The sequence below is a fragment of the Mauremys mutica genome, chromosome 2, assembly GCF_020497125.1.
Source record: "Mauremys mutica isolate MM-2020 ecotype Southern chromosome 2, ASM2049712v1, whole genome shotgun sequence".
Classification (NCBI taxonomy): Eukaryota; Metazoa; Chordata; order Testudines; family Geoemydidae; genus Mauremys; species Mauremys mutica.
In genome coordinates, this window is record NC_059073.1 from 72,351,344 (window position 1) to 72,372,694 (window position 21,351).

General features: G+C 39.4%; 1 long non-coding RNA gene across 2 annotated transcripts in view; it reads left to right on the forward strand.

Moving 5' to 3' along the window:
• The window catches only part of LOC123364488, a 30,313-nt gene extending 18,381 nt beyond the window's left edge, over positions 1-11,932 (forward strand). For both annotated transcript variants that reach the window (XR_006577127.1, XR_006577128.1), the window contains exons 4-5: positions 10,813-11,024; positions 11,765-11,932. This is a non-coding gene — a long non-coding RNA (uncharacterized LOC123364488). The remainder of the gene's footprint in view (positions 1-10,812; positions 11,025-11,764) is intronic.
• The last annotated feature ends 9,419 nt before the right edge of the window (positions 11,933-21,351 follow it).

The following is a 21,351-nucleotide window of genomic DNA, read 5'->3' on the forward strand; positions in this document are numbered from 1 at the left end:
AAATCCTTCAGTATGTATTGCCCTCCCTAATTGGATTTTAAATGACATTGCCCTTATCCAGTTTTCAGATCACTTTTACATACCCAGATTGCTCACAAGGGGCTGCCATTAGATTAGCACAACAAAAAGCCTGGGTTATTTCCTCTGGACAAGAAGGGAATTGACCAGATCCCTGTGGGCTGGGGCCAATAATGTAGTAGCCATTTGGAATATTCTTAAAAGCCAGGAACATGATAAGAAATTGGGCCAACTAGAAAAGGCCACTAGCCTTATTTTTGAAGCTCAGCTATCTTAAGTACAGGCTGGAGTTGGTGAGTTACATGTCATTTCCACCCTTAGTTCTATGACCCAGAAGTTACTGACAGAGATGGTATTGAATATCACTGAGGCTGGGAAGGCATTGCAGTGGGATCTAGTATGTTTAGAAACTCAGGATTTCCTGAATGACCAGATGATGGCCATTCCGAGGGATCTTGAGCACCAGACTTGGCCCACTGCCCTTACAGACACATCAGGAACCATCTGATCTATGGTCATGGAAACATACTTGGAAACTTTCTGGATGGAAATGTGGACGTTCACAGTGCTCCTTCCAAGCATTTGGACTGGTTAGGGGGGCTCCCACATACCGAATCCTGCCGGGTCCATGAGGAGGATGCATGTGGGACTGAATTATTTACCGAGACATCTGGGAAATTAGACCACCTGGTATACCTAACTGATTTATAGACAGTATCCCTAGAATAACACCTGACATTTTGGATAAATGTCAATGGACATTTTAGCCGTTAGAACCACCACAGCTCAGTGTATCTATAAACTGAAGCCAGGGGAAGTTGTCACTGTTTATGACAATATTTGCTGAGAGGGTGGAGGTCAAGGAACTACCCTGACAGGACGCCCACTTTTTCAAGCTAATGATAGCTGTGTGTATGTTACAGCCACCACATTGCAAGATATACATATTAATCTTACCACTGCTGCAGGCAATCATATTATTTACTGGCCTGCAGATAGAATGTTGTAAGTAGCTCTTCGATTTCAGATATATTTTAATTGGACTATAGTAGTGCCTGATCGGTTTCCAAATTTGCTTTCATTGTTACCAGAGGTTCAAAGAATCTCTGAATTGCAAGGGCAAATTCACATGCTTCAGAATATATATCAAGCTGAAAAGAATGCCTTTCATACAGCTTATAGAGTGTCTACTTTGTGTACTAAGTATGATGTCTTGTGCTTTGTAATCAAAATTGTACAACAGCCCCATTATATTATTCCTATGGGAATGTTATTGTTTGTAGTATTGTTAGTTAGCTTCGGATTATGTTATTGTTGTTGTTGTTGTAAATAACGTAATGATAGTAATACCTTTCATGTTCATGCTAATCATGCATTGTCATTACATCCAATCAAAACCCCTAAGGTTGAAACATCTGATGTGGAATCTGAAATCCACGAATTAATGCAAATAGAGATTTGAAAATATTTGTTGTACTAGAAGTACAAAAGGGGGGAGTGTGGAAGCAGGGAAAGAATTAATAAGGATTTGAAGGGGATCTTAACACATGTCAGTCAGTTAGCAAGAGTTAGCCCAGCTGTAACCCTAATGACGTGAGACTTCTAGAAGCAAGGATAGCGTGAGACATGGGGAAAGAACTGTGTACAAAGTTATTACGACCTTGTAACTGATAACCAAATATGCAGGCTTGCTTTTCTTAGGAGTGAGACAAACAAGATAGCAGAATGGCTTATGTATAAACAAAATGTAGTTGTTGCTCTCTATTGTCTGTATTATTGCTAGTTATTGTCTGTAACAAAAGTATAAAGGCTTGCTGTAATTGTTTACCAGTTGAGAGACCTGTCCAGGACTGGGGCGACCCTGTGTCCTATGGCACTCTCTCCCTCCATTGTAATTACTGGAGAAATAATAAAGTATTTGATTTTGCTGCACCCAAACGAAAAAGCGAGAACTGAGTTTTTCTCTGACACAGGGGAAATGGGGTTGGGACATGGGGGCTTGTCCCGCTTCATCTGCCTGGCGCTCCTGGCGGGGATCAGGGTTGGGGCACAGGGGCTTCCTCTGCTCCCCCAGCAGGAGTGCCGGGTGGGCAGGCAGAGCAGGGAAAGCCCCTACACTCAACCCCATTTCCCCTGCAAGAGCGTCAAGTATTTTTCCAGGGACCCCCCTCCAATTGGCTGAGAGCCCCTGGGCCCAGTGGCTAATCCGCTACTGGTGATAGCTTCAGGAGAGGTGTGAGGTCTGGGTGGAACAAAATCACCAGCCCAAAGATTCATATGCCCAGCTTGAGCCCTCACTATACTTGAAGCTTCCTACATTCTGTGGGAGATGAAGCTGTGTGTATATGAATGCAGCATGAATTCAGGGTGAGCATGTGCATAAATGCAGGGAGAGTGTGAATTAAGGAGAAACGGGTAAAGGAGTGAGAAATGGTGGTCGAGGAGGGAAGGAGACAGAAAATATGGGAGACTTGGAAAGACAGAAAAAAGGAGTAAAAGGGGGAATGAAGTGGAAACAAAAGTACAGTATGTAACTGGGAAAGAAGAAAAATGGGTTAAATAAAAGGGAAGGGTGAAGACGTTAGTAAAGACACAAGGACATTCAGGTACCAACTCTACTCTTTATTTTAGTTAGACTCCAGCCTGTGTTTGTTAGGGAGTGGTTCTTAAGGATGTGATATAGACTGAAATTGTATTTCCTTTTTCCCTGTCAGTATGGAATGGGAGAGAGTCAACAAAAATCTTCTTCCCATTCGGAAGATGGCTGTTTGGGTCATGTTTTGCGGGGTTGCAGGGAATTGGCAGGTGTGACTGAATGCGCACTTGCATTCAGACCCCTGTATTCACAGTATTGTAATAATTCTACAGACTATGCCTTTTGAGGGATTGTTTGAAAACTAATAACTCACTGGTCAATAATATCATAGTGAAATGTATGTAGCAACATTATATGTAATGTTATAAACATAAAATGAAATTATGACTGAAATGTGGTTACCAGACAAGTCTGGGGTGTAGATAAGTTAAGACAAAGGATGAGCTGACACCTCAAACCAGGTGTCATCAGCTTTGATGGGCAATCACCTGTGGTAAGAAATTTATCTTGAAACAACTCTAGTTTAAGTTTTAGCACTAGAAAGATTTTTTTTCTTGTAACCATTTCTGACTTTAATGCCTTGTACTTGTACTCACTCAAAATCTCTCTCTTTGTAGGTAAATAAACTTGTTTTATTCTTTAACCAAACTAATCCATATTGCATTCAAACTAAATTGTTTTTTGGGTAACTATTTAAAGTAGAAAGTTGTTGGACATTGTTCCCCTTCTAAGCTGGGGTGGCTGATTTTTTTTTCCTGAAGCAATTCTACCTATTCTAATTAGCATGTCAAAGAGCTCAGGGCATTGTGCATGAAGAACATGCATTTATACTTCCTATACAAAGATTCTAATTAAATTGATGACATACAACATTGGAGGGGGGAAATATCTGCATCACCTTAATTGGCATGTTTGTGAATGAAGGTTTATTAGTGTAAGCCACATGAACGTATGATATTATGCATGTCTGATAGAATACTGAGTACTGTTCCAGGGCAAAGTGAAAGCAGGAATATATCATCATCAGTTCACATAAAGACCCAGGCTTTTAATCAGTGGCAAAGTGACTGACTAACAAAAAGACTTGTGCATAACAAACAGAACTGAACAATTAGATACATTCTTGAAGGATAGGCCAATCAATGGCTAAAAGGAGAGGCCCCGAGATAGGACAGATTCTTCTGCTGGGCTAAGAGAATAGCTGGAACGATTAACAATATTGTTGGGTGGGTTAAAGGAACTACTGTTGTGGCTCCTTGTGCCATGTAGCAGTTTAGACAGTTTAGTGTCCTTTTTCTTTTGTAGAGAAGCAAAGTTTGTGTTGTAAATAGCTTGTCTAGTTTTTGTAAAGTCTATCCATGAGGAAGTTTGTGTAGAAGGTTGGTTTTTCATGAGAATATCTAGTTTTGAGAGTTCAGTCTTAATCTTCCCCTGTTTGCTGTATAGGATGTTGATCAGGTGGTTTTGCAGTTTCTTTGAGTGTGTGTGGCTCAATCTGTCAGCATAGTCTGTGTGATATATAGATTGTAATGGATTTTTTACCTTTTGTCCTTTTTGTATGATGTCCATCTGTTTGCATTTGGAAAGGAAGATGTCTGTCTGTATCTGTACGAGTTTTTTCATGAAGTTGATGGATTTCCACTCCATACGGCTAAATGCAGTGCCTTGCATAATGACAGGTTTCAGAGTAAAACAGCTGCTACTCTGAAACCAATCAATGGCTATTAGCCAAGATGATTAGGGATGCAAATCCATGCTCTGGCTGTCCCTAAACCTCTGACTGCCAGAAGCTGAGATTGGATGACAGAAGATGGATCACTCAATAATTGCCCTATTCTGTTCATCCCCACTGAAGCATCTAGCACTGGCATCTGTTAGAAGACATGATACTGGACTAGATGGACCATTGGTCTATCCAAGTATAGCCATTTGTTTGTTCTTATGACTTAATTTAGCACCTGAATTGCTGTTGCATATGAATCTTGTATTAATCAGTCTCTCTCTTGATAAAAGCAAACAAGCCTGATAGAAAATTAATATGCTTCTGGATGGATAGGTAGATGGAAAGAGTATAGACAGACAAATACAGTTATTAGACTAAGGAAGAATGTTTTATACAACCAAAACTGCACTGATTAAAGACACACATCCTGCCATGAAACAGGAGGCAATTTTTGATTAACTGTAACATTAGTCTTGAACAATTACCAGTTTCAGTAACAGCTGAGTATACTCATAAACTGCAGTGTCAAGGCTGAAAGTGGGATTAGGACCTGCACCAGTTGTGCTGGGGTAGAAAAGTGTGCTGAGTGGAGCTGTCCATAAAATAAAATAAAAAAAATTAAAAGGGACACATTTTTCTGCTGAGTTTTTTTCCCAAGAGGAATGTCAGCATTAGCAGGAGTGCAAGAGGAGCAGCATGTTACTGCAACAGTCTGCCTTCTGCTTTTGGGAACTACTCTACACTGAGAAGGAAAGGTATTGACAGCATTAACCCATAATCAGCAGTAAAAGTATCTGTGTGGAACCCTTCACTTTGGCAACTTACGCTTGAAGGCTGATTTTTCTGCAGCTCCGGCTGTCATGATCATGGGGTTTATTTAGCCTGAAGCTGTATGCACAGCATTTGGCTAATCCTGAGGGGTGCTGAGCATTTGCAACACATGTGGTGGAGATGGTTGCAGATTCTCATTACCTCTTTGAATTTGTTCCAAAACGTATATACCGCCTGAAAAAACGCAGATCTTAGTTTTGCAAAACACATTAAAAGAAAGCAGAGTATGTTCAATGCCAGGTGTTGAATTGTATTTACTCTGGTCTCTTGGCTAATTTGAGCAGTATAGTGTTTTATTTATTTTTTATAAAAACTTACCAAAGTCTGTGAATAATAACCTAAATACAGGTAGCACACAAACAGTGCATTGTTTACATTTCCCTTAATTGCGGCAATGATTAACCATCTACTGAAGATAGGTTACAACCCACAAGAACTGAAATGAAGCTAACTATTCATCCAATCCAAAGAATATATTCTAATATTCACACACCATGAACAGAATAGCCTGACAAAGAGGCATGACACAGAAAATAATACATGCATTTTATGATGCTGAACTCTCTTGAACTGAGCATTCTAATATGAGCTGATCAAATGCTGGGGAAAACATTAGTTGAATAAATTATTGCACAAATAATGGCAGTATCTGCTAAACATGTTCAATGAATGATATTCAAACATCTTCCACCCCACCATCAACCTCAGCCTGGACCAATCTACACGGGAGGTCCACTTCCTAGACACCATGGTGCAAATAAGTGATGGTCACATTAACACCACCCTATACCGAAAACCTACCGACCGCTATGACTACATTCATGCCTCCAGCTTCCATCCCGGGCACACCACAAGATCCATTGTCTACAGCCAAGCACTGAGGTACAACCGCATCTGCTCTAACCCCTCAGACAGAGACCAACACCTACAAAATCTCCACCAAGCATTCTCAAAACTACAGTACCCGCACGAGGAAATAAGGAAACAGATCAACAGAGCCAGACGTGTACCCAGAAGCCTCCTACTGCAAGACAAACCCAAGAAAGAAACCAACAGGACTCCACTGGCCATCATATACAGTCGCCTGCTAAAATCCCTCCAACGCATCATCAGGGATCTACAACCCATCCTGGACAATGATCCCACACTTTCACAGGCCTTGGGTGGCAGGCCAGTCCTCGCCCACAGACAACCTGAAGCATATTCTCAGAAGTAACTGCACACCGCACCATAGTAACTCTGGTTCCTGAGCTAATCTATGCAACAAACCTCGATGCCAACTCTGCCCACATATCTACACCAGCGACACCACCACAGGACCTAACCAGATCAGCCACACCATCACCGGTTCATTCACCTGCACGTCCACCAATGTAATATACGCCATCATATGCCAGCAATGCCCCTCTGCTATGTACATCGGCCAAACTGGACAGTCTCTACGGAAAAGGATAAATGGACACAAATCAGATATTAGGAATGGCAATATACAAAAACCTGTAGGAGAACACTTCAACCTCCCTGGCCACACAATAGCAGATCTTAAGGTGGCCATCCTGCAGCAAAAAAACTTCAGGACCAGACTTCAAGAGAAGCTGCTGAGCTTCAGTTCATCTGCAAATTTGACACCATCAGCTCAGGATTAAACAAAGACTGTGAATGGCTTGCCAACTACAGAACCAGTTTCTCCTCCCTCGGTTTTCACGCCTCAACTGCTAGAACAGGGCCTCATCCTCCCTGATTGAACTAACCTCGTTATCTCTAGCTTGCTTCTTGCTTGCATATATATACCTGCCCCTGGAAATTTCCACTACTTGCATCCGACGAAGTGGGTATTCACCCACGAAAGCTCATGCTGCAAAACGTCTGTTAGTCTATAAGGTGCCACGGGATTCTTTGCTGCTTTTACAGATCCAGACTAACACGGCTACCCCTCTGATACCATTCAAACATCTCTGCATTATCATGTATGAAATTATACTTACATTTTGAAAATTAATTTATAAATTTAAAAATACCTAGATCTTATATAGTGCACTTCATCCATAGATCTCAAAACACTTTTATAATGAATCATTTTAATTAATATCTATACTGCCTGCTACCACAGAGCTATTTTTAATCCCCCATTTTTTAAAAAGTAAAAAATGTATTTTGGTCAATGTTCAAATATTAACTTAAATATTCAACTATTTTTGGTCTGAATGTTGGATTTTTGGATTTAAATGGACATCCAGAAAATTCAAGAGGTTGCTTTGAAAAGATAACCCTTAACATTGGAAAGAGAGGATGTAGCAGGATCATTCTCTTTTTAAGAAGACCACAGTCTGCACATACAACCTCTTAAACCCCATCAAAAAAATCCTCTAGAGTTTGTAAACTTAGCAGAGACCTCAAGCTTGGGAAAAAAATGTAGAAAGTGACTCTAAAATTAATGCACCAAACTTTCTAAAATGGTTAGAGGAACCAGTTCTCCTTCTAGTCATCTAAATAAACCATTTTTGAAGCCAACCTGTATGTGAAATATGACATTTTAAAAAAATTAGGAAACCTTTCCAAAAACTAAACCCTTCAATTATCCAGACTCCTATCTTAAGAACTCCTTGTCCAATTAACACCAGACTTCCAGGTAAAAATATTTCCCTGACTATACACAAAACATTTTTGGTGGAGTGGCTTGGGGGGAAAGTAGAGATCAAATCTGAAAATCAGAGAACTAGTCACAAAATTAATATGAAGTCAAATCACTGTAAGTTGATCAAATATGGGAGTAAGCATTGATTCAAAAATCAGTTTTCATCCGAGGTTTCACTTTGTTGACGTTGAAACAAAGCTAATTTTTATTTCTTTCCCTCCATCCACCTTACTCTCCACTTAATTTACTGGCTCTCTAAAAAAGCTTCTCACTTCAAGTTTGTTTACAAAAATGGGACTATTATATCAAATAGAAGGAATGTGCCATTATTACAACTAACAAAATGGAGGACAAGCAGGGTATAATTTATCTCAAATTGATTTAATTTTACATCCCTTTAAGTACCCTTTTATATTCAGATAATTGAAATCAATTTCCTGGATATCATTTGAGGGAATTTAACTTCACTCCATTCAATAAGTCAAGATCAGTCATTTTTCTAAATAGCAGATTTAGAAGACAATTTATTATACTCTGGTGTCTTGGTGAAACAGCTCTTTGATGGTGTTTGTAACAAGTTTCTCATTTTCACTCATTCAATTTAATTTAGACAATTCATTTGCACTGTCTTTAAATGAATATTTTATCTAAATGTAGCCCATCAAATTCTTCTGTTCCCAAATCTCTATTTTGATTGTGCTGCAATTTAATTCAATCCTCCTCTCTGGAAAGAATCTACTCTTTTCTGAAACTGACAGAGGAAATATTAACACTAAGTTATCTCATTTTAATGTTTTTTGGCAGATTCTTCCCAAAACTGCAAGGTCTTCTTCCCCTGTTTTCCTTCTTAAAGGATGCACACTAAGGACCTATCAAGACTAGGAAAATGAGGTGTATTTCTCAAACATGTTAGAAAACCTGTTGTTTAAAATGATTTTAAGCAGCACTCTGCACCAAATGTAGGCAGAAAATGGTGCTTCTATCTAAAAAAGAAAGTTACGTGGTTATGAGCAACGCTAGGGAGAGTCTGTATTTGACCACAACTAGCTAACATATTAAACGTGTGTTTAAATACCATCTACACTGGGTGTTAACACATTTTTAACACAACTCAATTAAAATGTGATAGTTAGCAGGGTATAAGTGGCTCTTTTGGTTTATCTTAAGCCCCTTCCCAAGCAAAATATGCTAAATTGTAAAAAGGCACTTGTATACTGGAATAGGAGTGTCCACACATGGTTATACCAGTATAACTATATTGGTTTAAATTAACACCTTAATGAAAAACTTTCCTGTGTAGACAAAGCCTTAGGCCAGGTCTACACTAAGTATAACTACATGGCTCAGAGTGCATAAAATCCAGACCCTTGAGCGATGCAGTTATACCAACCAGACCTCTGATGTAGACAGAGCTATGTCGACAGGAGAGCTTCTCCCACTTCTCACGGAGGTGGATTAGCTACGCTGATGCCAGAAGCTCTCCTGTCAGCCTTATAGTGTCTTTACAATGATTCTGCAGCATTTTAAGTGTAGACCTGTCCTTAGTCTAGACAGGATCTACAGATGGTGTGTGTATTACTATTGCCAAAAGAATGGTAGTAAAGAGATCAAAGGTTGAAAGAGACTTTTGTTTTAAAGATTCACTTGCAAGCAGTTCAAAGACTGGCAAAGGAAGTCAGTTGTGTGCTCCACACCTCCTAAGAAGGTTTTGGGGGGGAAGTTAGAAAAATGTTAGTGATATGCTATGCCATCGCCACTACTTAAATCCCTTGAGTAGTCTCAGTGATTGAGCATATTTTTATTTACAAAATATCATTTGGATTTTCAAACGCATTTAAGACATTTAGAAAATTTGTGCTCCTAAATCACTTAAATGCTTTTGAAAATACCATCCTTATTCCCTTTTGGCTGAACACATGTAACTCCCATTCATGGGTACAGAAGTATACATGCTTCAAGGGGAGAGATCAGATCTTATAATGTGTATATAAAAAGACAGGAGTACAGCACATCACTTTAGAAATATGCAGCTGCATGGGTACATAACAAATGGAGTGAATACATTCTATGCTTTCCAAATTGTGGATTAATGATACCCATAATATAACTAAGAAATTTTCTAAAATAAGATATTCTTGTTGCAAGTCTGAAAATAATTAAAATGCATATTCAGTAGAGCATTTTATGACAAGAACAACAAATCATCAGGAGTACTTCACTGTAGAACAACCGATAATCACAATATTTGTTCATTGCTCTCCCTCTCAATTTAACTTACAAAGCAATTTGTTTAGGCCAAATCCAGGTTTTGACTAGAAATTCCATCCTGGACCTGAGAAACTATCCTGATGAAATTTTCATTTAAATCAATACATTACAGGGAAACATTTAGGTTTTGACAAAACAGAATTTTTCCTACAGCAAAAAGTTTTGCTGAAAATCTTTTGACCAGATCTACTTTAATACCTGTAAGGTATTAAAAGGATAAATTACCCCTAAAGTCAAGGTAAAAAAAGTGTGGAATAGAAACCAGATGATCAGACTCCCTAGACCACACGACATGCGTGTAATTCCCTTCTAAAGCACAGGCCTAAATAAGGTCAGGATAACATTTCAGGACTGAGCATATAGAGGTCTGAAGCTTATTCTTCGCTAATGGAGTTCTGAAGGATGCCTAATGACCAAAATTATTATTTTTATTACAGTAGTGGCCAGCAGCCCCAATCAGATTGGGGCTCCACTGTGGTCGGTGCAGTGCAAACATATAATAGTCTCTGCCTTAAGAAACATACAAACTGAAGATGTAACAGTTGGTTGCTGCACATAGCCAAAAACGAAAATACTAAGGCAGCAAGAACAGGATCACATGGCTATGTAGACTTGCTACGTGCATAGACTGCTGTTTTCAAAATCTTTTTTGTGATAGGGAGGAAAAAGTTAGTGAAATACATGAAAATTAATAAACCTGACAGTCTTCAGTAATATTACTTGTTCGGCTGTTGCCTGTAGGCGTTTCTCCTGACATCTTGGCAGAGATGAGATGATCAACTTAGTCCTGAGAGATTTGATGGAGAATAGGTTTTGTGAATGGATTTGGGAGCTCATACAATGCATGGAGGCAACATGGAAGAAGATGGAAAGGCAGCAATGGGAAATGGATGGTGGCGAGTATGGTGTTGGCTGAACTGAGAGCAAGTTACAATTCAATAAGAAACAAGAGGGTAAGTAGAGTGGAGTCAAATTGTGAGTGACCTTAAAACAAAAGTTTTGGTCTGATGCATTGTGAAAGGGGGAGCCAGATTAGGGATTTGGAGAGTGGAGAGATATGTTCAAAATGGGGACCCTGAAAACTGGCCTTAAAAATGTATTTTGGATGGAACTGAGTGGGGCAAGTTAAGTGACAGGAAGCAAGTCAGGAGAGGAGCAAGTTACAGTAGAGCAGACAGGAGATAAGAGCTTGGGGAAGGGTTCTGACAGTGTGGCTGGAGAGAGAAGGCAAGATTTGGGTAATGTGAAGAAATGGTGAGATATGGATACAGCCTGGATTGGCAGGTCTAAAAAGAGATTGGAGTCAAAGATGATGTCCAGGTAACTCCTGGAATACTGGGAGGAAAAAGGTAGCATTTGTGATAGAATGGCTTTTTGATGGATGGTAAGCCAGATATAGCCAGTGCTGCCTAGTATGAGGTAATCCATAGCATTTACCAAAAATAAAGGTGGATAGAACAAATAAAAGGAAAAGTGCTCTTTAAAATACAAAATACTTGTAAAAATTGTACTAAGGCTGCGCTGGATTCTAGATCATTCAATTTTGCTGTATTTGGGTTTCTTCTCAGTATGTAAACTGGTTCAGACAAAACAAATCCCAAAAATGAAATTGAAAAGCTTCTTGAACTGGACATAAAATCATATTGGATGTAAAGTACCTGTTAGGCAAAACACTTGTTTTAATTTCTTGCAGATAACTAGCTGTCAGGCTTACTAGTGTGAAGAGGATATTTCTGAGAGGGATTTGTGAATTCTGCTATCTTGAAGCTGGCACATCACTGACTAATAGAGAGAAGTGAAGGCAGGCTGATTTACCAAATGGCTTTCAGTGATATCAGAGTTGATAAAAAGGCCAGGGGAGAAAGCAAAAAACAACAACAAAAGCTTAGCTTATTGTTCATTCTAAGTAATGCAAGTTACTCTGCAATGTTTATTTTCCCCCACTAGGGCTGCAGGATTCACATTGTCTGATCATTGTTCATAGCAAATAAAGGGATAGCATCATCTTGCTTGACTTTGTGTTATATGTGGCTATGCTTTTATTTATTTTATTTTATGCTTATTTATGCTGATAATGCAAATTATTTTATGCTTATTTAATTTCTAATGTTTTCCCTTATTGAGTAACAATGCTTAAGATCTGTCACAGCAAGTGATCGGTGAACCTCAAAAGCTTTGGTTCAAGCATGCATCAAAAATTGCCAGACACTTATGACTTTACTTTTGGCTTTTAGAAACCAGACACTGCATGAGGAGGAGACAGCATAACCCTGGCTGATCCCAATTTAAAAATAAGGAAGAATGAGTATAACTTAAAAATTGGAAACATGTCTGTATTTGCCTTCTCTAAAAGATTAACAGTCCTTTTGGTAAAGTTGGCATTAGAGTGAAGAATGAACAGAAAAGTTATAAATACATGAAAGAACTCAATCTAGTCTTAATTAACACCATGAAAGTGATTACTCTTGTGGTCTGAGTGATGTTTTGTGATTGAGGAGCTGGGATGGAAAGGCGGCAAAGCACTTTCCGTATGGCAGTATCTGTGTTCCTAGGAATCAGACCAATGATCTGTGTAATCCAGATCCTGTCTCCACAAATGGCCGGTACTAGCAGGCTACACCAGTCAGAATAACCTGGAAAAATATGGAATAACCACAGGGGAAGTGTATGCTCAAAGGCTTACCACAGAGTCACTCCCATGCTCAAATTTCATAACTTCATTTGCGTGGCCACTTTGTCTAATCCTAGCAACTTGATATATATCCTTACAGTCTGCCTGCTCCGTGTTTCAGCATCATATAGTCTTTGCAAAGAGTGATATTGGTTTGAAAGAAAAGTTCCAGCTCTGCAACTTTACATGAACTGAAATGAATTTCATATGTGATTAAGTCAATAAAGGAAGCAGATACAACAGTTCTAAACCTTGGACTTTGTGTGAGAATAACTTCACACATGTGAGGAGTCTAGCCTTCCAGGGGACTACTTAGGCGCACAAAGTTAAGCACAGAATCATGCTAGTCCAGTCTCCCTTCTTTTCTCTCCTGTGGATGTGACAAGATTCTTGTTGTTCACTGGTTCCTGGCACTCCACAGTCCTCAGTGTTGGCCTGGCATTGCCTCATCCTGATGCTCAGACTGACATCACTGCCTGCTCTTGCACGCTCCCCAGCCAACTACCACACAAAAGACACACACACAGAGAAGAACAGCCCTCCTAAGCCTCTCCTCTCCTTTCCTCCTCTTACTCACTCCCTTAGTTCATGCTCCAATTTCATGTAGATCAGGGAAAATAAAAGTCATTCATAAAAGTCTTTCTGCCTTTAGGCAGAATGAAATACTGTGAAGGAATTTGCACTTTATTGGAACCATTCATTGGGGAAAAGGTTATCGAGAAACGACTGAAACTTTCTGTCATTCAGTTTCCATTCAGGAATATGTTAAAATCAGCCACAGGTGTGGCTTGAAATGTATTCCAATTAATTACATGAAGCAACATGAAAACATTAGCTTGATTTTTTTCACTCGCATCTTATTTTAAATGTAGCATTTAAACTAGCTTTGGCCCATCCCAGGAATCTGACAGAATTCCAGGAACTAAAATGTACATTTTCTTTTCATTTTGCTTATACTGCATTAAAATAAAAGGTTATTTTAAAGTGTTGATTCTACTAAATTGCACAACATCCAGAATAATTGTTTCCATTTATATCTTGTTTGATACCTCGGGTTGCTTATGGTATGCCAAGGATTATGCTCTGCACAGCAAAATATAAAACATTTAAAAAAACCAATAATCTTCTCTTGCCAAAGGTATTCTGTTCAGTGGTAGAAGGCATTTCAAGAGGGCCAATTTTAAACAGCTCAGTTGCATTTTAAATGTTGGAAGCAGCAGTTCATTCCAAAATAAAAAAAAGCTCTATTGACTACTAGGGATGGGTGAACCAATAGATATAAAATATTACTATGCCAGACTTGGGTAGAACCTTATTGAAGCTAGTGGGCATAACAGCTGCCCTTTATTCAAGATAAATGTAAGAAGCAATTAAGCTCCTTTTGGAGTAAGATAGCTGAAACAATAGGAGCCACCACCCAAAACACAGACCATGTGCAAGGCTGATCTGAAACTGAGCTATGTGGGCAGAGGGGTTTTGCTGAAGGTTAAATGTAAATAGAGGGGTGGATATTATTTTGATGGAGCTGAGTGTGAGAGAGACAGAAGGCATAAAAACACCACAGAAGCAGATGATATTGAACCCAGGTCAGCAGGCATCATCCTTATGTCCTGGGCCATGAACTGCTGCCCATGACTGACAGCCTTATTGTTAAAGACCAACAGGCCTGTAGCAGCCACATCCTAGGCATCTGATTGGATAGACTGGAAGTACTCTAATTGGGTACCTGGACTATATAAAGGCCTCAACAGGAAGAGGAAGCCATCTAATCAGCAAGCAATGATCTGTGACTCAAACTGCCTTGCCTGACTCTTCCCTGCCTGATCCTGCCTTGCCTTCCTGACCTGACCCATTGGATTGGCTCTTCTGGCTACTGATCTCTCTGAGAACTCTGACCATTGCCACTGGTATGGACTGTCCACCTGCACACACTTGACTACTGCTCTGAATTGCCTCCCATCCACTCCTAGTCTTTATTCAGGCCTAATTTGATGGAGTGGATGGGTCACTAAAAAAAGTAATTTTCCCTCCTCTGATACTCACACCTTCTTGTCAACTGTTGGAAAGGGGCAACATCCACCTTGATTGCATTGGCTTCGTTAGCACTACAAAAGTAATCAACTGTTGAGAATAGGCCACTTCCACCTTAATTGAATTGGCCTTGTTAGCACTGACCCCCCCACACACACACACTTGATAAGGCAACTCCCATCTTTTCATATATATACTGCTTACTGTATTTTTCACTCCATGCAGCTGAAGAAGTGGGTTTTAGCCCATGAAAGCTTATGCCCAAATAAATTTGTTAATCTCTAAGGTGCCACAAGGACTCCGCGTTGTTTTTGCTGTTACGGACTGACACGGCTAGCACTCTGAAACATGACAAAATCCAGTGTCCAAAGTATCCTCTTATGTATACTAATTTATATTTATATCCCAAATCCATTTATTTCAAAGAACCAGTGAATTAAACTTAATCAACTTATATTTATTTATTGTACACCTAAAAGCCTGTATTATTCTTGTTTTTAGTTTTTATTTTTAAGAAACAAAAGTTGAAGTCTCTTTGAATGATCTCTTCTCATTGGAAAAGAATTATAAATATCATAAGCACCAGACCTTTTTTGTCACCACTTGTTGCTCTTGTGGGAAGCCAATGCCTATGTTGCACTTTCAATAGTAATATTTTCCCCAAATTGCACTTCTGTTAATTTCAGAAGGCCATTGGGACTGATTGTTTAATAACAAATTGTACAGCCCTTTGTCATGTACTATCAGAGGAAAATGCATTCAAGTAATAGTAACTGAATTTAGAGAAATACAAAACACTGAAAAATAGGAACCACAAAAAAAAAAATGAAGGTGCAACCTACTTGTCTTTATAAATGTTTTCAAAACTTGTCTACTCTTTTCCCAGAAAACAGGAACTGCAGTTGATTGCAGTCATTTTATCTCCCAATTATCTGATGACAGAACAATATAATTACAGTGAAGCAAAGCTTGCAACAAGTCACATTTTCCTCTCTCCACTCACACACAATTAAGTTATACACTACAAGGGCTTCTAATTCCCGCTGGTCCAACACACAGACACTCTTACATCACTGAAGTTGCTTTATTTTATTTTATTTTTATTTTGCAAAGCTGTGCCAGTTAAACTAAACTAGCTAGAACACCTTAATCAAAGCAGAGCAGTCTCTCAATGGATAGTGCCTTGGCATTCTCAGCTGTGACACCAATGTACTTGTGTGACTCAGGCAAGCAGATGCTGGCCTCTTGGCCCAGTAACTTATTTGTAACTTAAGAAAACAGATTTCTCTGCCTCTGAAAAAGTTTGGTCCCCCTCTGCACACTGCTAAATTATTCCTGACAGTGATGGAATTTTCATGCAAACAAATGCAAAATAATTCCTCTTTGGCTGTAGAAGGCACCAGACTGCACTAAGGGTCTCAGTATTTTAAAAACATGCATTGGTCAAAGATACAGTAAATTAGGAGCCCCCTGTGAAGTTCCATTATATTGGACTGCAGGGCCCAAGATTTAACAGCCAATTCGCTGGCTTGCTGCAGGCCCTTCATGATGCCCTGATAGCATAAAGGTACCAAATAGTGGGTAGAAATGCTCTAGTGTAGGGGATTCCCTGCTTGGTACAGACATGGTGGAGTAACTCTATGCCACCCTCTCCTGTACCCCTGCAGCTCACCGAGGGAGGAGGGGTGCTGGTGCTAGGGAAGGGATGTCCTTCTTGAAGGAGAAATTCCCCTCCTGGCACTGCTCCCCACTCTATAACAGTGGTGTGAACTCCACAACTCTTATTCAGTGGGGGTGAATCAAAATGTGTGTTGGAAATGTTCACATGCTGTTTGCCAAGATGTTTTAAATTTACTAAAGTGTTTGGCAAAGTGTAGAGATATCATTTCTTTTAAATTGACAAGTAAGAGTCATCTGGGACTGTAGCTGCTTCCAGACATTCAGATCATAGTTGTAGTGTACTACAGCTCTAAAAAAGTTTATTGAATTTTTTTTCCCTATGACTATGTATTTGAGCAAAGACTCATTCATCCCTGTGAGTGTGTGAGATTAATGGATTAGTTAAAATATTTAATATCTCAGTTCCCTGTTCTGATCATTGACCTATGACCCATATTACTTATGTTGCATTAGCTATTTACATGGACAACAATAGCCAGCTACCTTTAGGGAACACACAATCAATAAGACAAATGTGACATACATATGTGGTGAATGTCACTTAAGACCGTAGATATTAGTAAATCAAGAATGAAAAGCTATTGTGTGCAAATATTTAAGTGGCTTTACAAAATCATTAGCTGTCAGTGAAACTACACAAGTCTTTAAAAAACTATTTCAAGTGCTAATATTTAGGGAAAAGTATTTACACTAACTTGAATGAGATTAAGTTTTTACTTATTATGAGGGTTTATGTAAAAAAAACTTGCATGAAGCTGCGGGAGCAGATCATCATAACATTCAGAGGTTGGTTCATGTTTTAATTAGAAGGCTCATTACAACACTGAAAGTTTAACACAGCCTTTGGAGGTGCTGCTGAAAATTGGAAAGATAAGCATCCAAGAAGTGATAATCCTTCCAGTGGGTTATATAAAGTTCTGGGATGTGTTTTGCACATTAGCATCTGAATGTGTCTTGGAAAACCTGGAATAGCTGGCCATGAATCTGATCTAACACACCCTGGTTTAAATTTGATGTCCTCCATGAAGTCAATGAGGTTACATAGGCATAAAACTCAGGTAAGTGGCCTTTTATGCTCAGATCAAAGGTATCAGACAGATCTGGGAATAATTCAGCTGATGTGGCTGAATCTGTCTGGATATGGAAATAGTGTGAAAGACTAATTGGGGGAAAATCAGGCTGGTGTCTGGAAAGGAACTGAAGTGTACAGGGAGAGTCAGACATTTAGCTTTGGGACAGTGCTTAATTGAATGAATTCTTAGGGAATGGTACATGGAAAGTAGGAATCAATATGGAGTTATTAATTATTCCTAATTTTCTATTTTATTGTGATGTCCAAGATTTTAAAGGGCTTCTGATTTGATTCAGTAAGTTTGGTTGAAGTCAGTCCAGAGATTTTTCTTAATTGTTATGATGGTCACAGGGGACAGGGATAGCTCAGTGGTTTGAGCATTGGCCTGCTAAATGCAGGGTTGTGAGTTCAACCCTTAAGGGGGCCATTTGGGGATTTAGTTAGGGATCAGTCCTGCACTGAGCAGGAGCATGGACTAGATGATCTCCTGAGGTCCCTTCCAACCCTGACAATCTATGATTAGTTTCAGCAAGTTACGATAAACCTCTAATAGTTGTTTTACCTTGCTGCCTACATTACTACCCACTCTACAGGTACATGCCATGTTCTTCTCATTATTCTCAGACAATACAGCAGAAATGTTGATTCTCCCTAAATGTTATTGCTGGAAATCTGATAGCATCTTATTAACACTCAATTTGCTAAACACACACAGCCTCCTGATTATAAGTCTACCAGGGACCTTATGTACATACTCAGGCAGCTAGCCCCCTGCTGCTGCACCTACACGGCTATCTTTAGCAGCTAGCACAAGCAAAAGATTGTAAGGGGAATTAGCTCAAATGGTAGAGCACTTGTTTAGCACATGAGAGGTAGCGGGATCAATGCCTCCATTCTCCAGAAGGATTTTTGGTGGGGAGGGATAGCTCAGTGGCTTGAGCTGTGGTCTATTAAACCCAGAGTGGTGAGCTCAATCCTTGAGGGAGCTATTTAGGGCTCAGCACCAAGGGAAAAAAAAAAAGACAGTACTTAGTCCTGCTATCAAGGCAGGGGACTGGACTTAATGACCCAAAGTCCCTTCCACTTCTATGAGATAAATATATGGAGATATACCTATTATTATAAAGCTATTTTGGCTCTGCCTATCTGTGCTGCCTCCCCCTTGCAGAATAGACATACTGCCAGAGATCTTGTCATAGAAGATACTATAGTGAAGTTACAAATCCCCAAACATTACAAAATATGCTACAGTATATTTATTATACTACAAAGAGTCACTGATTGAAAAGTAAATTACACTTGTCAAATAGATGAGCTAAATATGATACAGTCCATCTTGTGATAAACAAAAACAAACAGAAAACCACAAGGCCAGTGACAGTCATATTTTGTTTGTGCCCACTCAGTAACACTCAAGGTCTGTAATTTGCACTGTTTCCCAGATATTAGTATGAATAAACAAGGTTCTACTGTATTAAGTTCCATGGACTAGTCTCTGGGGACTGATGTCCCAACAGAGCAGCAATTAAAGCTATTGTGGAAATATTGGTGGGGAAACTTTGCATTACAAACCCACAAGCTTCTTAACTAGCCTTGACACTTTTTTGCACCTATGACTTAATTGTTGTGTGGCTTGGCCAGTTTATATTTGTAACATCAGCTGACCAGACAGGAGTCAGAGTTTTCAGGCAAACAGACCATACCTGAGAATCACATTCACATGAGCAAGTCAAGCAAGGTTTAGGTAAGGGCCTAATCCAAAACCCACTGAAATCAAAGAAAAGATAATTGACTGCAGAGAGCATTAGATCAGGCCCTAAATCTTTTACCAAATAGCCCTCAATGCCCTATGGTACATTTATTTGGCTTTCTGAAAGCTTTCATTAGACACATCCCTTCCCATACTTGCTAACAACAAATTTGCAAAAATTGCTATATAGTAACAGACTCAAATAAGAGTGTAATTCTATTAACCACTCTCCTGAGATAGGTTGTAACAGGTGCACACTGTGCCCTGTTGGATTCAGCCCCTTGGCCCCACTCCTTAAAACCTCAGGAACCCTCCAAGCTGGTGTAACACTCATGCTCTTAATTGTGTGTTCATCATCCCCCCATTCCCACTAGTTACACAATTTGGCCTCACCACTCCAAAGCTGACTTTTCCCTCCTGGTCTCAACTCTCCCCTGCCTGCCTTCCAACCTTATAGCTCCTGCTAATGAGGCTGGCAGGTGTTGTCAGTTACCAGGCAGGCATCAGGCTATCTACCCAGCCCCAAACAGGGGGATTGGATTGGGAATGGAGTGACAGGAGCTGATTAAGGCCTCTTTAGCAGCACCCTGCCACATATGCACACATATTGCACCAAATAACTTTGGATTGCACGCTTTGAAATTCTTAGATTTGTGTAACACCTTTTCTCTGTATTTCAATAGCATTTTCTATAATACACAATAACCTAGAGCTGCAAAACTCTAAAATGTACACGTCAAGTAAAGAAGCAGCCTCTCTACTCTATTTTATAATATAGATTCTTTTATTAAAGAAGAAACTTAAAAAAAAATAAGAACTGACTGTGGCTTGTTAATTCAGACCCACTGTCTGCTCTGGCCATTTATTGTAAATGATTTTATGTTGTGCTGATTTATATAAAATGATCATACAGCTCTGGCTATCTTTGAAAAAAAGACACATTCTTAATAAGAAATAGACAATGTCAGCTATGATCATAAAGTGATATTTCCTGGTTCTGTTGTTCACTGTTGCACAGATCAGTATGACCCAATTTGGGTTGTTTTCTTTATCTACATTTTCTATTTGAGGTGTTACATTTAAAGTAAAGAAAAGGGCATTAATACATTTATGGGAAGAAAGAATGAAATCTGCAAAGGACAAATGAGGCTAAACTGTGGTTACTCAACTTTATATCTTAGGGCCCGTTTAAATTTCAATTTGACATTATTATTTATTACTTGTATTACAGTAGAAACCAGCACCGAGCACAGTAAGGGCCCTCTATGAACAGGAAGTGGTGGTCCCTGCCCTGTAGAATTTACAATCCAAGAGCTGAATCCTACAGGTAGATTTGCCCACGTGCAACCCTGATCCTGTACAGAGCCTCATTAATTTCAGTTTGAAGCGTCTAACCCTGAAGAGAGAAGGCAGACAAATAGTGGGAAGGAAACAGAGACCCACACAGGTGAAGTTACTTGTCCAAGGTCACATAGTAGGTCCGTGGTAGAGTTGAGAATGGAACTCTTGGGGTCAGATTCTCAGATGAAGTAAATGGCCATAGTGCCATTGATTTCAAAAGGTCTATGACACTTTTTACACTTGCTGAGGATTTTCCCCCAGCTTTCCTGACTCTTAGTCCCATGCCTGATCCACTGGACCACTCTGCCTCCTCCACTACTACTGTATGGAAAAGCAGGTTATTTTGCTATTTATTGACGGTACTGTTTACTTACAACTTGTACTCCTGCCTTTTGGATCCCATCCTATGTCTGGATTTAGCCACAACTCCTGCTGAAGACTGGATGAATTTTTGACTGCGGAATCAAGTCCCATGTTGGCATGTATTTTTGTAAAATATGTTTCCAGGTTTGTACTTTGTGCTAAAAGTTCAGTACCACATGAATGTAGTTTTATGAATTGCATTCCCAGCTGTCTAGTGATGTACTGTAATTTAATTTAAAATATACACAAGGCAATTATAGCATCAAAGAAAGATGCATGCACATCAGAAGTGAAAGTTTGTGGGTGGGTATTCATATACAATGCTGTGTTCTGTTTTTAAAAGCGGATTCAGCAGTGTTGGTGTCATGGATA